Here is a 20,446-nt window from a genome sequence, read left to right as displayed (position 1 = left end):
TCCCTGTAATTCATTTCTAATCTCATAGCGTTGTGGTCCGAAAAGATGCTTGATATGATTTCAATTTTCTTAAATTTACTGAGGCTTGATTTGTGACCCAAGATGTGATCTATCCTGGAGAATGTTCCGTGCGCACTTGAGAAGAATGTGTAATCTGCTGTTTTTGGATGGAATGTCCTATATATATCAATTAAATCTATCTGGTCTATTGTGTCATTTAAAGCTTCTGTTTCCTTATTTATTTTCATTTTGGATGATCTGTCCATTGGTGTAAGTGAGGTGTTAAAGTCCCCCACTATGATTGTGTTACTGTCGATTTCCTCTTTTATAGCTGTTAGCAGTTGCCTTATGTATTGAGGTGCTCCTATGTTGGGTGCATATATATTTATAATTGTTATATCTTCTTCTTGGATTGATCCCTTGATCATTATGTAGTGTCCTTCCTTGTCTCTTGTAACATTCTTTATTGTAAAGTCTATTTTATCTGATATGAGTATAGCTACTCCAGCTTTCTTTTGATTTCCATTTGTATGGAATATCTTTTTCCATCCCCTCACTTGCAGTCTGTATGTGTCTCTAGGTCTAAAGTGGGTCTCTTGTAGACAGCATATATATGGGTCTTGTTTTTGTATCCATTCAGACAGTCTATGTCTTTTGGTTGGGGCATTTAATCCATTCATGTTTAAGGTAATTATCGATATGTATGTTCCTATGACCATTTTCTTAATTGTTTTGGGTTTGTTTTTGTAGGTCCTTTTCTTCTCTTGTGTTTCCCACTTAGGGAAGGTCCTTTAGCATTTGTTGTAGAGCTGGTTTGGTGGTGCTGAATTCTCTTAGCTTTTGCTTGTCTGTAAAGCTTTTGATTTCTCCATCAAATCTAAATGAGATCCTTGCCGGGTAGAGTAATCTTGGTTGTAGGTTCTACCCTTTCATCACTTTAAGTATATCATGCCACTCCCTTCTGGCTTGTAGAGTTTCTGCTGAGAAATCAGCTGTTAACCTTATGGGAGTTCCCTTGTATGTTATTTGTCGTTTTTCCCTTGCTGCTTTCAATAATTTTTCTTTGTCTTTAATTTTTGCCAATTTGATTACTATGTGTCTCGGCATGTCTCTCCTTGGGTTTATCCTGTATGGGACTCTCTGCATTTCCTGGACTTGGGTGGCTATTTCCTTTCCCATGTTAGGGAAGTTGTCTACTATAATCTCTTCAAATATTTTCTCTGGTCCTTTCTCTCTCTCTTCTCCTTTTGGGACCCCTATAATGCGAATGTTGTTGTGTTTAATATTGTCCCAGAGGTCTCTTAGGCTGTCTTCATTTCTTTTCATTCTTTTTTCTTTAGTCTTTTCCGCAGCAGTGAATTCCACCATTCTGTCTTCCAGGTCACTTATCCGTTCTTCTGCCTCATATTCTGCTATTGATTCCTTCTAGTGTAGTTTTCATTTCAGTTATTGTATTGGTCATCTCTGTTTGTTTGTTCTTTAATTCTTCCAGGTCTTTGTTAATCATTTCTTGCATCTTCTCAATCTTTGCCTCCATTCTTATGCCGAGGTCCTGGATCATCTTCACTATCATTATTCTGAATTCTTTTTCTGGAAGGTTGCCTATCTCCACTTCATTTAGTTGTTTGTCTGGGTTTTTTTCTTGTTCCTTCATCTGGTACATAGCCCTCTGCCTTTTCATCTTGTCTATCTTTCTGTAACTGTGGTTTTTGGTCCACAGGCTGCAGGATTGTAGTTTTTCTTGCTTCTGCTGTCTGCCCTCTGGTGGTTGAGGCTATCTAAGAGGCTTGATGGGAGGCTCTGGTGGTGGGTAGAGCTGACTGTTGCTGTGGCGGTCAGAGCTCAGTAAAACTTTAATCCACTTGACTGTTGATGGGTGGGGCTGGGTTCCCTCCCTGTTGGTTGTTTTGCCTGAGGCAACCCAACACTGGAGCCTACCTGGGCTCTTTGGTGGGGTAATGGCAGACTCTGGGAGGGCTCACGCCAAGGAGCACTTCCCAGAACCTCCGCTGCCAGTGTCCTTGTCCCCACGGCGAAACAGAGCCACCCCCCGCCTCTGCAGGAGACCCCCCAACACCAGCAGGTAGGTCTGGTTCAGTCTCCCCCAGGGTCACTGCTCCTTCCCCTGGGTCCTGATGCGCACACTACTTTGTGTGTGCCCTCCAAGAGTGGGGTCTCTGTTTCCCCCAGTCCTGTCAAAGTCCTACAATCAATTCGCACTAGGCTTCAAAGTCTGATTCTCTAGGAATTCCTCCTCCCGTTGCCGGACCCCCAGGTTGGGAAGCCTGACGTGGGGCTCAGAACCTTCACTCCAGTGGGTGGACTTCTGTGGTGTAAGTGTTCGCCAGTCTGTGAGTCACCCACCCAGCAGTTATGGGATTTGATTTTACTCTGATTGCGCCCCTCCTACAGTCTCACTGTGGCTTCTCCTTTGTCCTTGGACGTGGGGTATCCTCCCTGGTGAAGTCCAGGGTCTTCCTGTCAATGATTGTCCAGCAGCCAGTTGTGATTCTGGTGCTCTTGCAAGAGGGAGTGAGAGCACGTCCTTCTACTCCGCCATCTTGGTTAATCCTCGCATGTGTCTTTTTGAATTATGGTTTTCTCTGGGTATATGCCCAGTAGTGGGATTGATGGGTCATATGGTAATTCTAGTTTTAGTTTTTTAAGGAATCTCCATACTGTCCTCCATAGTGGCTGTATCAATTTACATTCTCACCAACAGTACAAGAGGGTTCCCTTTTCTCCACACCCTCTCCAGCATTTTTTGTTTGTAGATTTTCTGGTGATGCCCATTCTAACTGGTGTGAGGTGACACCTCATTGTAGTTTTGATTTGCATTTCTATAATAATTTGTGATGTTGAGCAATTTTTCATATGCTTCTTGGCCATCTGTATGTCTTCTTAGGAGAAAAGTCTATTTAGGTCTTCTGCCCATTTTTGGATTGCGTAGTTTGTTTTTTTAATATTGAGGTGCATGAGCTGTTTATATATTTTGGAGATTAATCCTTTGTCAGTTAATTCATTGGCAAATATTTTCTCCCATTCTGAGGGTTGTCTTTTTGTCTTCTTTACGGTTTCCTTTGCTTTGAAAAAGGTTTTAACTTTCATTAGGCCCCATTTGTTTATTTTTGGTTTTATTTCCATTACCCTAGGAGGTGGATCAAAAAAGATCTTGCTGTGATTTATGTCAAAGAGTGTTCTTCTTATGTTTTCCTCTGAGAGCTTTATAGTGTCCGGTCTTACATTTAGCTCTCTAATCCTTTTTTTTAAAAATTATTATTTATTTATTTATTTATTTTTGGCTGTGTTGGGTCTTTGTTTCTGTGTGATGGCTTTCTCCAGTTGCAGCAAGCGGGGACCACTCTTCATCACGGTGCGTGGGCCTCTCACTATCATGGCCTCTCTTGTTGCGGAGCACAGGCTCCACACGCGCAGGCTCAGTAGTTGTGGCTCACGGGCCTAGTTGCTCCGCGGCATGTGGGATCTTCCCAGACCAGGGCTCGAACCCGTGTCCCCTGCATCGGCAGGCAGATTCTCAACCACTGCGCCACCAGGGAAGCCCTCTAATCCATTTTGAGTTTACTTTTGTGTATGGTGTTAGGAAGTGTTCTAATTTCATTCTTTTACATGTAGCTGTCCAGTTTTCCCAGCACCACTTATTGAAGAGACTGTCTTTTCTCCATTGTATATCTTTCCTCCTTTGTCATAGATTAGTTGACCATAGGTGAGTGGGTTTACCTCTGGCCTTTCTATCCTGTTCCATTGATCTATATTTATATTTTTGTGCCAGTACCATATTGTCTGGATTAGTGTCGGTTTGTAGTGTAGTCTGAAGTCAGGGATTCTGATTCCTCCACCTCCGTTTTTTTCCCTCAAGACTGCTTTGGCTATTCAGGGTCCTTTGTGTCTCCATACAAATTTTAAGATTTATTGTTTTAGTTCTGTAAAAAATGCCATTGGTATTTTCAGACGGATTGCATTGAATGTGTAGATTGCTTTGTGTAGTATAGTCATTTTCACAATACTGATTCTTCCAATCCAAGAACATGGTATATCTCTCCATCTGTTGGTATCATCTTTAATTTCTTTCATCAGTGTCTTATAGTTTTCTGCATACAGGTCTTTTGTCTCCCTAGGTAGGTTTATTCCTAGGTATTTTATTCTTTTTGTTGCAGTGGTAAATAGGAGTGTTTCCTTAATTTCTCTTTCAGATTTTTCCTCATTATTGTATAGGAATGCAAGAGAGTTCTGTGCATTAATTTTGTATCCTGCTACTTTACCAAATTCATTGATTGGCTCTAGTAGATTTCTGGTGGCATCTTTAGGATTCTCTATGCATAGTATCATGTCATCTTCAAACAGTGACAGTTTTACTTCTTCTTTTACAATTTGCATTCCTTGTACTTCTTTTTCTTCTCTGATTGCCGTAGCTAGGACTTCCAAAACTGTTGAATAACAGTGGTGATAGTGGACATCCTTGTCTCATTCCTGATCTTACAGGAAATGGTTTCAGTTTTTCACCATTGAGAATGATGTTTGCTGTGGGTTTGTCGCCTTTATTATGTTGAGGTAGGTTCCCTCTATGCCCACTTTCAGCAGCTTTTATATCATAAATAGGTGTTGAATTTTTTCAAAAGATTTTTCTGCATCTATTGTAATGATCATATGGATTTTATTCTTCAGTTTGTTAATATGGTGTATCACATTGATTGCTTTGAGTATATTGAGGAATCCTTGCATCCCTGAGACAAATCCCACTTGATCATAGTGTATGATCCTTTTAATGTGTTGTTGGATTCTGTTTGCTAGAATTTTGTTGAGGATTTTTGCATCTGTATTCATCAGTGATTTTGGTTTGTAATTTTCTTTTTTTGTAGTATCTTTGTCTGGTTTTGGTATCAGGGTGATGGTGTCCTCATAGAATGAGTTTGGGAGTGTTCCTTCCTCTGCAATTTTTTGGAAGAATTTGAGAAGGATGGTTGTTAGCTCTTCTCTAAATGTTTTATAGAATTAACCTGTGAAGCCATCTGGTCCTGGACTTTTGTCTCTTGGAAGATTTTTCATCACAGTTTCAATTTCATTACTTGTGATTGGTCTGTTCATATTTTCTGTTTCTTCCTGGTTCAGTCTCGGAAGGTTATACCTTTCTGAGAATGTGTCCATTTCTTCCAGGTTGTCTATTTTTTTTGGCATAGAATTTCCTGTAGTAGTCTCTTAGGATGCTTGGTTTTTTTTTGTGGTGTCTGCTGTAACCTCTCCTTTTTCATTTCTAATTTTATTGATTTGAGTCCTCTCCCTCTTTTTCTTGATGAGTCTGGCTAATGGCTTATGAATTTTGTTTATCTTCTCAAAGAACCAGCTTTTAGTTTTATTGATCTTTGCTATTGTTTTATTTGTTTCTATTTCATTTATTTCTGCTCTGATCTGTATGATATCTTTCCTCTGCTAACCTTGGGTTTTGTTTGTTCTTCTTTCTATAGTTCTTTTAGGTGTAAGTTTGGATTGTGTATTTGAGATTTTTCTTCTTTCTTGAGGTAGGCTTCTATTGCTATACACTTCCCTCTTAGAACTGCTTTTGCTGCATCCCATAGGTTTTAGATCGTCGTGTTTTCATTGTCATTTGTCTCTAGGTACTTTTTCATTTCCTCCTTGATTTCTTCAGTGATCTCTTGGTTATTTAGTAACGTATTGTTTATCCTCCATGTGTTTGTGTTTTTTACATTTTTTCCCATGTATTTGATTCCCAATCTTATAGCATTTGGGTCAGAAAAGATGCTTGATATGATTTCAATTTTCTTAAATTTACTGAGGCTTGATTTGTGACCCAAGATGTGATCTATCCTGGAGAATGTTCTGTGTGCACTTCAGAAGAAAGTGTTTTCTGCTGTTTTTGTATGGAATGTCCTGTAAATATCAATTATACCTATCTGGTCTATTGTGTTTCCTTATTAATTTTCTGTTTGGATGATCTGTCCATTGGTGTAAGTGTGGTGTTAAAGTCCCCCACTATTATTGTGTTACTGTTGATTTCCTCTTTTAGAGCTGTTAGCAGTTGCCTTATGTATTGAGGTCCTCCTATGTTGGGTGCATATATATTTATAATTGTTATATCTTGTTCTAGGACTGATCCCTTGATCATTATGTAGTGTCCTTCCTTGTCTCTTGTAACGTTCTTTATTTTAAAGTATATTTTATCAGATATGAGTATTGCTACTCCAGCTTTCTTTTGATTTCCAGTTGTATGGAATATCTTTTTCCATCCCCTCACTTTCAATCTGTGTGCGTCCCTAGGTCTGAAGTGGGCCTCTTGTAGACAGCATATATATGGGTCTTGTTTTTGTATCCATTCAGCAAGCCTGTGTCTTTTGGGCGGAGCATTTAATCCATTCACATTTAAGGTAATCATCAATATGTATGTTCCTATTACCATTTTCTTACTTGTTTTGGGTTTGTTTTTGCAGGTCCTATAATTCTCTTGTGTTTCCCACTTAGGGAGTTCTTTTAACATTTCTTGTAGAGCTGGTTTGGTGGTGCTGAATTCTCTTAGCTTCTGCTTGTCTGTAAAGCTTTTGATTTCTCCATCGAATCTGAATGAGATCCTTGCTGGGTAGAGTAATCCTGGTTGTAGGTTCTTCCCTTTCATCACTTTAAATATGTCATGCCACTCCTTTCTGACTTGTAGAGTTTCTGCTGAGGAATCAGCTGTTAACCTTATGGGAGTACACTTGTATGTTATTTGTCGTTTTTCCCTTGCTGCTTTCAATAATTTTTCTTTGTCTTTAATTTTTGCCAATTTGATTACTATGTGTCTCGGCATGTTTCTCCTTGGGTTTATCCTGTATGGGACTCACTGTGCTTCCTGAACTTGGGTGACTATTTCCTTTCCCACATTAGGGAAGTTTTCAACTATAACGTCTTCAAATATTTTCTCTGGTGCTTTCTCTCTCTCTTCTTTTTCAGGGACCCCTATAATGCGAATGTTGTTGCATTTAATATTGTCCCAGAGTCTCTTAGGCTGTCTTCATTTCTTTTCATTCTTTATTCTTTATTCTGTTCCACAGCAGTGAATTCCACCATTCTGTCTTCCAGGTCACTCACCGTTTTTCTGCCTCAGTTTTTCTGCTATTGATTACTTCTAGTGTATTTTTCATTTTAGTTATTGCATTGTTCATCTCTGTTTGTTTGTCCTTTAATTCTCCTAGGTCTTTGTTAAACATTTCTTGCATCTTCTCGATCTTTGCCTCCATTCTTTTTCCGAGGTCCTTGATTATCTTCACTGTCATTATTCTGAATTCTTTTTCTGGAAGGTTGCCTATTTCCACTTCATTTAATTGTTTTTCTGGGATTTTATCTTATTCCTTCATCTGATATATAGCCCTCTGACTTTTCATGTTGTCTATCTTTCTGTGAATGTGGTTTTTGTTCCACAGGCTGCAGGACTGTAGTTCTTCTTCCTTCTGCTGTCTGCCCTCTGGTGGTTGAGGTTATCTATGAGGTTTTTGCAAGTTTCCTGATGGGAGGGACGGGTACAGCTCCATTTTTCTGTCTCAAGATTGCTTTGGCTATTCGGGATCTTTTGTGTTTCCATACAAATTGTGAAATTTTTTGTTCTAGTTCTGTGAAAAATGCCATTGGTAGTTTGATATGGATTGCATTGACTCTGTAGATTGTTTTGGGTAGTATAGTCATTTTCACTATGTTAACTCTTCCAATCCAAGGACATGGTATATCTCTCCATCTGTTGGTAACATCTTTAATTTCTTTCATCAGTGTCTTATAGTTTTCTGCATACAGGTCTTTTGTCTCCTTAGGTAGGTTCATTCCTAGGTATTTTATTCTTTTTGTTGCAATGGTAAATGGGAATGTTTCCTTAATTTCACTTTTAGAGTTTACATCATTAGTGTATAGGAATGCAAGAGATTTCTGTGCATTAATTTTGTATCCTGATTTTTTTTAGCAGTTTCTTGCTTTCTGTTTTAAATATTGTTTGTGTTAAATGTTATCTGAATACACTGAGAACTACTTTAAACAACACTATAATTTTTTTTTGTTTTTCAATATCAAACAATTTTTAAAACCTCAGTGGAGAATAATCTAGTATCCTCACAAAATATTAACCCTTTCTAGTCTTCTTTTTCACTCTTGACATTCCCTGTTTCCTTCTGTTATCATTCCCCTTCTGTCTCAAGAACTTCCTTTAGCAATTTTCAAATTAAGTCTGCTGGCAACGAATTCACTCAGTTTTCCTTCATCTGAGAGTGTCTTCATTTCACTTTCATTTCTGAAGGATATTCTCACTGGATATAGAATTCTGTTCACAGTTCCTTTCTCTTCGCACTTGAAAAATGTTGTGCTATTTCCTTCTGGCCTCCATGGTTTCTAATGAGAAATCACAGGAATTAAAGACAATCTGCCCCAGGAGGCAATGTGTCATCTCTCTATGGATGCGTTCAGGAAGGTTTTTTTTTCTTTTTTTGCTTTTTTTTCCTTTAGTTTTCAGTAATTTGATTGTGCTGTTTCTGGGCATTATGATGTTTTGGAGCTTATTCTTACTCAAATTCTTGAATCTGTAGGTTATGCCTTTCCCCAAATTTGTGAAGCTTTCAGTCATTATTTATTCAAATATTATTTTTCAGCCTTCCCCTCTTCCTCCTCTCCTAGATGTTAGATCTACTGCTATTTTCCTACCAGCCCTTCATATTCTGTTTATTTTAAATTTTTTTTATTTAAATAGTTTTAATTGTGGAAAAGAACACATATAAAATTTACCATTTGAACTATTTCTAAGTGTACACTTCAATAGTGTTAAGTATATTTACAGTATTGTGCAACCAATATCCAGAAGTTTTCATCTTGTAAAACTGAAACTCTATACTCATTAAAAAACAGCACCCCATTTCGTCCTCCCTCCAGGCCCCAGCAACCATCAATCTAATTTCTGTTGATATGAATTTGACGTCTCTACATATTTCATATAAGTGGAATCATACAGTATTTTTCTTTTTGTGAACTGCTTATTTCACTTAGCATAATGTCCTCAAGATTCATTCACATTGTAGAACGTGTCAGAATTTTCTTCCTTTTTCAGAATGAATAGTATTCCATTGCATGTATATACTGCATTTTGTTTATTCATTTCTCTGTCTATGGACACTTGGGTTGCTTCCTCCTCTTGCCTATTGTGAACAGTGCTACTATGAAAATGGGTGTGCAAATATCTCTTCAAGATCCTGCTGTTAATTCTTTTGATATATACCCAGAAATGGAATTACTGGATCACAGAGTAATTCTATTTTTAATTTGTGAGTAACTGCTATATTGTTTTCCATAGCAGATGCACCATTTTACATTATTTTGTGTCAAGTTTCTTTGCTGAACATTGTGTTTGGGATTCATCCATGTTGTTGCCAGTAGTTATGCTTTGTTTATTCTCATTGCTGTGTAGCACTCCATTAGGTAAAAATCCCACAATTTATTTATTTATTTTACTATAGACTTTGGGGTTGTTTCCAGGTTTGGGCTATTAAAAAGAATGTTGCTATGAATATTCTTGTGTGTTTCTGGTGAATATATATGTATATATATATATATGTATGTATGTATATGTATATATGTGTATATATATATATATATATATATATATATATATATATATATATATATATTTACACATTTCTGCCAAGTTAAATTCCTAGGAGTGGAATGATTCTGGTGATTATAGTAATATTGTATTAAAGTTTTGATTTGAAATTTCCTGATGACTAGTGGAGTTAGCACAGACCTTTTCAAATGCTTATGGGCCATTTGGGTATCACCTTTTGTGAAGTGTCTATCACAGGTTTTGCCAATTTTTCTGAAGGTTTGCTTCTTCTTTATGATTTTGTAAGAGTTCTTTATAAGTTCTGGATATGAGTGCTTTGTCAGATACATGTGTTACGATACCATGTCCCTTTTTGTGGCTTTGCTTTTCACTCTCTAAATGGTTTCTTTTGATGAACAGATGTTCTTACTAATGACGAAGTCCGACTTCTAATTTTTATTTCCCTTTTAGTATTCTCTGTAACCTTATTTAGAAAAGGCTTACCTAACCCAAAGTCATTAAGATATCATGTTTTCTTCTAAGAGCTTCATTGTTTACCTTTTATATTTAGGTATGCAGTCCATCTGGAATCAGTTTTCGTTTATGATTTCAGATTTGGGTCAATAGACATTTCTTCCTCATATGACTTTTCAAATGACCCGTACTATTTTTTGTAGACCATCTTTTCCAATTCCACCACTGTGTCTACCCTTACCATTTATAATAGCTGTAAAGCATGTCATTCTAAGTTACTCTCATAACTTATTCAGCCACTCTTCCATGGGATATTTGGATTATTGTCTGGTCTCTGCCATCATCAAACAGGGTGAACATCTTTGTATGGACATCAAGGCCTTCTTCTGAAGTTGTTAGAACAGAGTAGAATTTCTGAGCCTGAAAATTCTTACTTTTTTAAAGAATTAATAAATTATACAGTTCACATCTCAAAGAATACGAAGAGCCCCAGTGAAACATCTGCCTCCTACCCTGTCCGCAACCCTCCCAGTCCCTTCACCAGGTAAGCACAGTCATGAAATCTTGAGTATTTTCCAGATATCCTGTAATGCACAAAAATTCATTCTTTATATTCTTTTCTTCTTTTCTTTTTACACGGCTAGTGGTACTCTATATGCTCTGTTCTTCATCTTGCCTTTCTAACTTAACAATACATCTTAGAAATCTTCCTATTATTGTAATAAAAAAGCATCCTTGTTCATTTTTAAGGTAGTGAGCATAATTTTTCGTTTGATGGGTATATCAGAATTTAGACAGTCTCCTATTGATTGGCATCTATGGTGTTTCTAATCTTTTGCTATTCAAACTATGCTTCAATGAATAACTTTAAACATGTCATTTCGCTGTGTGCAATATATCTGTTGGAGGTACTTCTAGAAGAGACCTTGCTGGGTCCAAGGGGATATGCAGTTGTACTTTAATTAGCATTGCCAATGCTTCAGCAATATATGCAAGCTCCTGTTTTCCCACAGCATGGCCAATGTGAGGCAGGAGATAGATGGGCTCCAGGCTAGACATTTACAGCTGGCCTCCTGTTTGCCCTTCCTGGGGTGAGAAGAAGTTGTGCTCCAGGCCGGACATTCATAACCAGCCCCCTGTTTACATTTCCTGAAGCAAGAGATAAATGGGCTCCAGGACTACATATTTATGACTGGACGCCTGTCTATATTTTGAGATCTGCACCTCAGTATAAAAACCAGCAACAGGAATAGGGTAAATAACTGGACACTGGACATTTTTATGGCAGGGACAGAGTGGGACTAAACCCTGTGAAAAGATCAAGGGGTCATACATTTCCCACGCTTGGGGCACATGTGCAGAAAGGCTCGTTGGGAGTCAAAAGGGAGGGGGCACCACCCCATAATATGTGATGCTAAGGTCATCCCATAGGCCTCTGGGCTGTAATCCATCTTGGAAAAAAGTTGCACATGCACGTTGGGGAGGGTCCTAGGGCAGGTCAGGTGTGGAAAAGGAAACCAGATAATTGGCCAAAGGTACACAAAGACCTAGAAGAACTGCCCTATATAAATGACTTAACCTCCTCTTTACTGTGCTCCTCCTCATTAGGGAGGACACCCACACCCTTTGTTTCCAGGTGTGCATCTCTGCCTTGCTTCTATCTTAACTAAACAAACTGTTTCTCTGTGTGCTCTCCCACTTGTTGTTGTTGTGCTGTGTCTCTAATAATAAACTTTGTACCTGTTTTTATAGTTTTGCCTCCATGAGAAATGCATTTTTCACAGGGGGCAAGAGCCAAGGGGTGGTGGTTAGGATTCCTGGTTTTCATCCAGGCTACCCAGGTTCAACTCCTGGCACGGAATTAAGATCTTGCTTCACGCCACCACTCACTGCTGCCTCTCCAAGATGAAATGGACTGTTAGATCTGAGATCTTTAGCTATCCCAAAGATGGAAAATTGTAGATTATTTTACATTTTTCTCATTGTGTATGAGATTCAGCACCTTTTCAGAAGTTTAAAAAGCTAATTGTGTTTTTTGTCAACATCCCTTCATGGCATGAACTTCTTAAAAATCACTCAGGCTGCAAATTCCTCCAAATGTTTCCTCATGAGAAGCCCTTAGACATGGACTTTCCGGGTCAGAGTTTTTACTCTTTAAACGTTGTCTTTACATGTTGCCAACTGACGCTCCCTCCACAATGCAGACCCGAACCCGTCTCGTTTCAATCATCATTGGCTTTGGGGCTCATAGGTGGAAATGGCACCTGTAGGTTCTCAGAGGTGGAAGCTTGCACCTCTAGGTATGGGGGCGAGGGTACCCTGGCCTGCCAGAGTAGCCGGCCCCGCCCCGTCACCTTTCGGCCACGCCCTCGGCGCCGCGGTCCCGCCCCCGGCTGTGCGGCTCCGCCGCGTGCCCCGCTCGCCCCGCTGAGTGCCCCGCCCGCCTCGCTGAGTGCCCCGCCTCCACCCCGGAGAGCGGCTCCACCCTCCCGCCTATGTAGCCCGCTCCCAAGGCTGTTCCGCCTTGCTCCTTGGCTACATGCCCCCGCCCCTCTGCGTAACCTGGCGTCACTCGTCACGTGACGCCCGGCAGTGCCGCGAGGGGTCGGCGGTGGCTCTCGCTCCCGCTGGCACGGTCTGCGCACGGGTGATTCCCGCCGAATGAAGCGCACTGAGGCGTGATGGCGAGGGCCTAGGGGAAGGCGCAGACAGGCCTGGACGCCGCCTGTAGCTGCCTTCGGCCTCCCGGCCTCTGCGCTCTTTCCTGCGCCGTTGCTAGGCAGCCGCATCTGGGCGCGGGAGGCAGGGCGGGCTAATGCGGAAAGGTACGGGTGCCGGGGAGGGGCTGTGATTGCAGAGGGTCCGGGTGTCTGGCAGAGGGCTATGGAGCAGTAGTGCATCCTGGGCCGCATTGGGGAGGGCGCGCACGGCATCGTCTTCAAGGCCAAGCACGTGGAGGTGAGCACCCAGCCCTTCCTCCTTCGGTTCCATTGAGATCTACCCGTTGTCCCGACCCACGCTTGGGCTCCTGCCTCCCCGCAGCTTTTCGTGGCGTGCTCCCGCCTCCTTTGCTCTCTTGAGTGGAGGGCGTCCAGCAACCAGCGGTGCTTTCTTCGGGCGAGTGCCCCCTAGGAGCGTGGCGTGGATGTCTCTGAGCTGCTTGCTCAGCGCTGCGCCTGCTGGCCCTGATTTCCCTCCAGCCCGGGGTGGGGGGCGCGTCCCACCCCCACGAGGGCCTCAGGCCTCGGCGTCGCATCCCCTTTTCCAGCCGGGGATGGGCCTGCAGTGTCTGCGTCCTGTCCCAAACAGACTGGAGAGATCGTTGCCCTCAAGAAGGTGGCCCTGCGGCGGCTGGAGGATGGCATCCCCAACCAGGCCCTGCGGGAGATCAAGGCCTTGCAGGAGATCGAGGACAGTCAGTATGTGAGTGGGGCTGGTGTTCTGAGGTGCTGGTTCCCGCCCTCCTCCACTCACTCCCACTCTGAGGTCCTGCAGTCACTCTGTTCACTCATTTGCTTCCTCACCCCTCACTCACTCCCTTTTTTCTCCACTTGTTGTTCACCCTCATTCACTCAGTTACTTCACTCATTCATTCCCCCTCGTTCACTCGCTTATTTCTTCGCGTACTCGTTCGCTCATTCACTAACTTATTCCTTTTTTCTCAAAACACTTGGTGATTTCTGATGATAATGATAATTGCCACCTATTGAGCTCCTGTTATGTTCTGCATGCCAGGTTAACTGCTTTATGTATATTGTCCTTCTGAGTTTCGTCCTCTGCTCCGCAAGGCACGTTCAGGCTCTCCCTATCTCAGGCCAGGGGAGGAGGCGCAGCCACCAGCTTACGGGTGCTCAGCTTGTTCCGCTTGTCTGTGGAGGCTTTGGCCCAGGTCTGATCGCAGAATCAGGACGGTTTAACACTGGGGCCTCCCATAGACTCTACCCTCTACTGGCTACTGGCAACACAGAAACCAGCCCCTACCCTGCTCTTGAGAACTGAAGTGTGGTAGGGGAGATGGCCAAAGGCTACAGCGCCCATCTGGCGTGGTTTGTGCTGTGACAGGCCTGGGAGGGGCTGTGGGCACACGAGGAGAGACACCTCACACACCCAGTTTCATTCTCTTTGTGGTATTCTCTCTTGTCCATGTCCTGAGTAGAGGATGTGCTTAACTTCCCAGGGAGTGACAAGGGTAGGTCCACCCACCTAAGGGTGGGTGATACTCTGACTTGTTTCTTATTCTCTGGAGACGTCCTTGATATATTGGGTGACACAAGCGTGTTATAAAACTGTGTGTGTCATCTTGGTTTTGTATGAAAATATTTTGTATATATATACGAATACATGCCTGTGTGTGCCATGTCTCTTGTAAAGTCTGGTGGAATAGACTCCTAAGGTTGACTGTAGGTGATAGGATTTTTCTCTTGCTGTTTTTTTCATTATAATTTTGGGTATTATCTGAATGTATTTGTTTGTCCCAATCTGTAAAATGAGTGTCTACTACCCTCAACATCAGAAAAACAGCAATATGGCCATTCTTGTTTTTTGAGGAAAGTAAAAGGGCTTTGCTGACAGCTTGTGTGTGGGAGAGGTGGAGGGCCCATAGGAAGCTGGTGATACGGTCCCATGTCCTGTGCATCAGCAGGCCTGAAGAGTCTACGTTCAAAACACTCCAGATCTTACCCTGGCCCAGGCCATCCTCACCTCTCATCAGAACAACTACAGCATTCTCCCCTGCCCCCCCGCCCCCCCACCACTGCCTCCACTCCACAGTCAAAAAATGTACATGAAATCATCCACTCCCTGGCTAGAAAAGCTCCAGAGGCTTCTCTTCACTCTGAAAGAACTGTCACCATCTGCTTCCACCCCACTCCAGCCTCTTTTTTCATTCACAACTTCTTAAGTGTCTCGCCCGTGATAAGCACTGTCTAGGCTCCAGGAGTGCAGAACAGAGCAGCCTCCTTCCTGTTCTTGCCTCCGGGCCTTGTGTTTGCTGTCCCCTGGCCCAGAGCTCCTTCCCAGATGCCTTCTCTTCTTTCTTCATCAGAATCTTCATCAAAATACCCTATACGTTTGTTGTTTGGTCATTTGTCAGTCATTTGTCCCCTGAGCTCCTTCAAGTCCTTTGGGACCCACCAGCCCTTGCTCCTGTTCACTACTGTGCAGCCTGCCCTTGTGACCTCGTGGGCCCTCAGGAAGTATATGTGACATGTCTCCTGCTCTCCCAGTGCTGGGAGTTGTGATCACCTGTGTGTGTGTGTGTGTTTCCAGGTGATTTTCCAGTTCGTGGGCTGGGTGGGGGACCAGACACTGCCCTAAGTCGCCTTTCTTAGACCTCCTTTTCCCTGAGTGTTTACTGGAGCATTAGAGTAGGGACTTGCCTTCTCCTGGGAGAGGGAAGCAAGAGATCACCAAGCTCCCTGATTCTGAGCTCAGATCTCATGCCACCATCTCTGCCTGCCTGGTCCTCTGTTGGTGCAAGGGCTGAGGGTCCCAGAGAGAGTCTGAGCCATGTGAGTCTGGAGGCTGACGGGATGCCCCGCTTGCAGGTGGTACAGCTGAAGGCCGTGTTCCCGCATGGCGCAGGCTTTGTGCTGGCCTTCGAGTTCATGCTGTCAGATCTGGCTGAGGTGGTACGCCACGCCCAGAGGCCGCTGACCCAGGTGCAGGTCAAGAGCTACCTGCAGATGCTGCTCAAGGGGGTCGCTTTCTGCCATGCCAACAACATTGTACATCGGGTCAGTTCCAGCATGGGCTGGGGTGGGACCAGGGGGGTGGCTGGGCTGTGGGTAGGCCAGCCCTTGATGAAAGGCATGGTTAGAAAAGGGACAGAGGGGGCAGGGCCTATGGGTAGGAGGCCAGGGCTGGGGCCCTGGAGGAGGTCGGGTCTTGCGCTGACCTGTGTGCCCAGCCTGCCAAGCCCTCCTGTCCCGAGGTCCTGTGGGGGCTCTGGAGGAACTGATGCCTCTTTGGGTGCTCTCAGGACCTGAAACCAGCCAACCTGCTTATCAGTGCCTCGGGCCAGCTCAAGATAGCGGACTTTGGCCTGGCCCGGGTCTTTTCCCCAGATGGCAGCCGTCTCTACACGCACCAGGTGGCCACCAGGTAGGGAGGACCAGTTCCCAAGCAGGACCTGGCAATAGACAGGCCCCAACCCTCCTGCTGGGAAGAGATGCTTCTGGACCTTCTGTCCAAACAGTGCTCTTGGGGCTGGTGTGGGGGCCAGGATGAACTTCCGAGGCAGCTTCCTGACAGACCGGTGACCTGGCTGTGACCACCTGCCCTCCTCTCACAGGTGGTACCGAGCCCTTGAACTCCTGTATGGTGCCCGCCAGTATGATCAGGGTGTCGACCTGTGGTGAGACGCCTATGGGCTGGGCAAGGGGGAGTGTGGGTCGTTGGGTCACCTTTTCCTCCTGGGCATTGAGATCTCTAAGCCATTTGGGGGTTTTCCTGCTGTGAGCTCTAGGTTGCCATGGGGGTGTCTCCCCTGGTTAGAGTATCTCTGCGGAGTTTGGGATCAGTGTTCCTCCCCATGACAGTTTTGAGCTGGGAGGGGTCAAGTGGGATCAGAGTGGTTGTCCCAGTAGGAAGCTTCTGGGCTGAGGTCGGGGAGGTGGTCCGAGGCATGGGGCGTCTAAGCTGCTATGCAGGGGGTGATATCCCAGGATGCAAAGTTCCTGAGCTATCTAGAGGCCTGGGTCCCTGGATATGAAGGCCCTGAACCTTTATTTGGGGTAGGATGGTTTGTATATGCCTAAGAGTTTGAGATTTGGGGGCCGTTTTGGAGTCTGCCCCAGAATGGGAGGAGGTGGCAGTGTGTCCCAGAATGTGAGGCTCTGAGAAGTCTCAGAACTGTTGAGGGGTTGATGTGTGTTCCAGAGTTGAGGCCTGAGAGCTGTTTAGAGAGGGGGATATGCTCTGTGTTCTAGGCTTGAAGTCTTTGACTGTTTGGGGATCTGTATCCTTAGCTATGAAGCCTGAAGGCTACTTTGTGGGTATCTTGACCACAGTGTGAGCTGTGGGTGCTGGTGTGGGGAGATCTATTTCCATGGTGTGAGATCTCTGAGTTGTTTGGGTTCTGTATCTGCAGGGCTGTGGGCTGCATCCTGGGGGAGCTGTTGAACAGGCTCCCCCTTTTCCCAGGGGAGAATGACATTGAACAGCTTTGCTGTGTGCTTCGAATCTTGGGCACCCCCAGTCCTGAAGTCTGGCCGGTTTGCAGGGGCCTACAGTGGGAAGGGGTGGGGGCGGGTGGCTTCTATTACCCCAATAGCTAGTGACTCCCCTGCCCCGCACCTTCTATCTCGTGGCCCCATGCCTCCTTGACTTCCCGGACCTCGGTCCTGGCCCAGCGTGGGGTCTCCTCCTCCCCTGCCCTGCTGGAGGTGCGAGGGCCAGGGCCCAAGCCCTATCCCTTCCCACCCGTCCCCAGCACACACGCATCCAAACCGAGCTGGGCATGGAGCAGGCGCCTGAGATGTGGAGGAAGCACTGAAGGACTGAGTGAGCACGTGATGTCATGAGTGACATGTGAGCAGGGGTGCATGGATGGGGGAGTGATGAGTGAATGGGAGCAGGTAGGTGACAGGGAGCGAGAACTGACACCTAAGGGGGCTGGCGGGTTGGCTGCCGGCCCTGATGGACCCCCTTCTCCTCCAGGAGATCAAGGACCTGCCTGACTACAAGACCTCCTTCAAGGAGCAGGCTCCCGTGCCCCTGGAGGAGGTGCTGCCCGATGCCTCTCCCCAGGCCTTGGACCTGCTGGGGCATTTCCTCCTCTACCCTCCACGCCAGCGCATTGCAGCCTCCCAGGTAAGGTGACACCCGTTGCCCTGACCCTCCTCGTCCGTGTCCTTTTGACCAGGCAGGTTGAGATTCTCAGAACCTGTGATGGGCTGGGACCAGAACCCCTGGAGCCAGGGTTAGGAGGGTGCAGGGCAGGTGTGCCTCTCCTGAGTGGACCCTAGAGCGGACCCTAGAGGGCAGGTGGCCAGGGGTGGCCCATTAGAAGGGCATGCACACGTCGCAGAAGAGCGAGTCTTGGGTTATTGGTGACTCACTTCTTCGTCCCTTCATTCCTTCAACAAGAATTTACTAGCATCTGGCACGTGCTGAGCATTGTCCTGGACCCTGATCCAGAGTGAACAGACGTGGCTTGTGCCTGTGGGGTCTCCACCCTGTGGTGAGGCAGGGCCGTCAGTCTGTGGGAGCTGAGGGGAGGGATGTTGGGACTGACTTTGGGGTCATGCAAGGCTTCCTGGAGAAGGGCAGGTTTAAGCATGGGGAGCTGTTTTTCCAAGAGAAATGATGAGCAGAGGCCTGGAGAGGAGGACCCAGGAGGGGTGGGTCGTGGCTGGAAGGCAGGGGAGGAGGGGAGGACCATGGGCTGATGGCTGATGGTGTGAGGGCCTCTGTCGGGTGTATCTGTCCATCTGGCCTCATGGCAGCCTCCCCTCCCTGCCCTCGGCACTAGCAGTGTGTGTTTACACATGCCCCTGGCGAGTTCCCATGTCAGCAGCACCTTCAGAGTGTACTGAGGCCAACTGACCACCTCTCAGCCCCCTGCTGCTGTCCCCATTCTAAGCGCCACCCCCCATTGCCTCCCAGAATCTGCTTCTCCTACCCATTTAGTCTTTCCTCCACGTGGCAGAGAGAGGGACCTTGTCCAGGTAGGCTGTCGCATCCTCGCCTGCAGGGCCCTCCTGGGGCTCCCTCAGAGGAGAAGCCAGGTCCTAGTGGCCCACAGCCATCACACATTTGGGGCCATCACCTCTGTGACTCTGCCAGCTCCCATTCCCCTTGCTCACTCCCCTCGGGCCCCAGGGCTTCTCCATGTCCTGGGGGTCTGTGCATTTCTGTCCCTAGGCCTCACTCATTCACCTTTCAGGTCTCTGCTTGAGCGCCACCTCCCAGGGGCCTCCCTTCACCATTCTTCAGGCCTGCAGTCCCTCCAGTATTCCTCATCCCCCCCTCATACTTTCTCTTTCCCACAGCACTAATCATTTGATGCACTGTTTGTCTTACTTCTTTATCGTGTTTATTACCCCCACCCCTCACTATGTGGAAAACTTGAAGGCAGAGCTCTTTGTTCTGTTTACCGCTGCATCTCCTGTCTCTGGAGCAGTGCACAAACAGTGAGCGCTCCGAGGTGTTGGAGTCACCTGAACGATGAGCAGATGAAGGAAAAATCCTCTCGAGGGCAATGTTCATATCTCCTCCTCGGAGGGAAGTGGCTGAAACTGGGACGGGGAGGTGACCAGTTTCCTTTTGCTGCCCCTCGCTTGCTGCCCTCAGGCCCTCCTGCACCAGTACTTCTTCACAGCTCCCCTGCCTGCCCACCCCTCGGAGCTGCCGATTCCTCAGCGCCCAGGGGGACCTGCCCTCAAGGCCCCCCAGGACCCCCCCCCCCCCCACGTCCATGACCTCCACGTGGACCGGCCTCTCGAGGAGTCGCTGTTGAACCCGGAGCTGATTTGGCCCTTCATCCTGGAGGGCTGAGACGTTGGGCCAGGCCCCACCGGCGTGTCCCCCCCTTCCCTCCCCAGGACAAGCCAGACCTCTTGTTCTTCTGCTCCGGCCTGATTCGACCACAGTGGTCCTGCTCCTGGCCAGGCCATCCAGCCTCAGCAGAGGGGACCCTCGGCCTGTGCTGTCGGCCTCCCATCTGTTGCTGGTAACAGATCCATCAGAAGGAGGCAGTGAGTTCCGCTGCCATGCCTGCCATGGGGCTGGTTCTCTAGTTGCTGCCTTCCTGGTCAGGGACAGTCCTGGTAGAGCCATTTGGGGGAGCGCTGAGTGTAGGATGTCCTCATGTCGGAAATCCAAGCGGGAAGGAAAGTGTGATTTGATTTTGTTCTCAGAGACATTAGACACTAGTTCACTTTTGAGATTTATTATGAAAACGCCCGGTAGTTCTGCGTGACGTTTGCCCCTCTTCCTTTCCAGTTGAGGGAAGTGGCTGAGGTAGCATCATCCCCTGGCCCTTGCTTCTCTGTGGTCACTGGGAAAGTGGCCCCATTCATGGCGACTTTAGTCTTGGGGGATTGCTAGCTGCTTCATGTGACAGAGCTCCCTTTTGGAGGTGAGTTGGCAGCAATCAGGACCCAGGAATGGCTCAAGTTGGGGACCCAATAAGTGACCCTCCACACCTTGAGCTGGTTTACCAACATCACCCTCAGGATACGGGTGAGCCTGGACCACATGGGCCTCCTCTTTACTCAGAGATACTGGGCAAATAAGAAGACAGACATTCCTGGAACTCATTTGTTAATTCAGTAAATCCCAATACAATCTGAACTGGCTCTTGTTTTTCTTATTAAATAATTTGGTAAGCCAATTCTAAAGTATATGCAGAAATGAAAGGGTTAAGAGGAGGCAGAAGCAGAAGAAAAG

At 45.9% G+C, this 20,446-nt stretch overlaps 1 pseudogene; it reads left to right on the top strand.

Moving 5' to 3' along the window:
• The first annotated feature begins 12,937 nt into the window (after nt 1-12,937).
• LOC137770339 (cyclin-dependent kinase 20-like) lies at nt 12,938-19,634 on the top strand (annotated as a pseudogene).
• The last annotated feature ends 812 nt before the right edge of the window (nt 19,635-20,446 follow it).

Source organism: Eschrichtius robustus, chromosome 10, assembly GCF_028021215.1.
Source record: "Eschrichtius robustus isolate mEscRob2 chromosome 10, mEscRob2.pri, whole genome shotgun sequence".
Classification (NCBI taxonomy): Eukaryota; Metazoa; Chordata; class Mammalia; order Artiodactyla; family Eschrichtiidae; genus Eschrichtius; species Eschrichtius robustus.
This window is presented reverse-complemented; position numbering and strand designations above follow the sequence as displayed.